Here is a 999-nt window from a genome sequence, read left to right on the forward strand (position 1 = left end):
TAGCATATGGAACACAGTCAATGCTTTTGTAATATTGTGTGGTGACAGATGGTTGCTAAAGATGTGCTGAGCATAGCATAACGTATAGATTTGTGGAATCAATATGTTTTAGTTAATACAATATCGTGTGTCAACTGTACTTCAGTAAAAGAAATGAGAATAGTGTCTCTGTCTCCTAGTCTCTGTGGGCAGACAGAATCTTAACTTTGTTAACTGCCAGCTTACAAACAGAGCTACCTAGTCACGGTTACACTGACCAACCCTATGTACCTTTTCACTGCTCTGACTCTCCTGAGCCCCAACACACTCACCTCCTTCATTCTCTTCTTAAAACTCCACAATCACCTCTACAAAAACCAGAATAGAGACCAGCATTACCCCTATTGGCAATAGTTCTGAATAAAATCTTGCTTTCATAGCTCTAACAAATGTCCAGCTGTGTTTATCTTTGACATTATCTATTTATTTACATCATCTTTACCTACTTTAATCAGTATTTTGTAATTTTCAGCCTACATATTCTGTATACCTGTAAGTATATACCTGATTGTTTCATGTCCTTTAGAATGATGTAAAATGGTACAGTGTTTTCAGTTTTAGCATATGTAGGTTCATTGTTAATACATAGAAATAAGATGCCTCTTTGCACTCATGTTAATTCTGAGTTTTTGTTTTGTGTTTTTGTTTTTTGTAGATTCCCTGCAGTTTTTTGCATGAGCTATAGTGCAAGAAGGAAAAATTATACTTCTTCTTTTGTTCACTGTATCCTTTTACTTCTTTCAGTTATTGCTAGAAAAATGCAGTATTTTGTTGAATAAGAATGTGGAAGTGGGCATCCTTGACTGGGTCCCTACTAAGGGGAGAAGCTTTGAGTCTTTATTACTTGTGGTACCAGCTGTACATTCTCTGTAGATGTTCTTGAAGTGAAGGTAATCCCTCTTTCTTATTAATTGCTAAAATTTTGATCATGATTGGGAGCTGAATTTTATCACTTTTTTT

The sequence above is a fragment of the Mirounga leonina genome, unplaced genomic scaffold (genome assembly GCF_011800145.1).
Source record: "Mirounga leonina isolate KUSES-001 unplaced genomic scaffold, KU_Mleo_1.0 Mir_347, whole genome shotgun sequence".
Classification (NCBI taxonomy): domain Eukaryota; kingdom Metazoa; phylum Chordata; class Mammalia; order Carnivora; family Phocidae; genus Mirounga; species Mirounga leonina.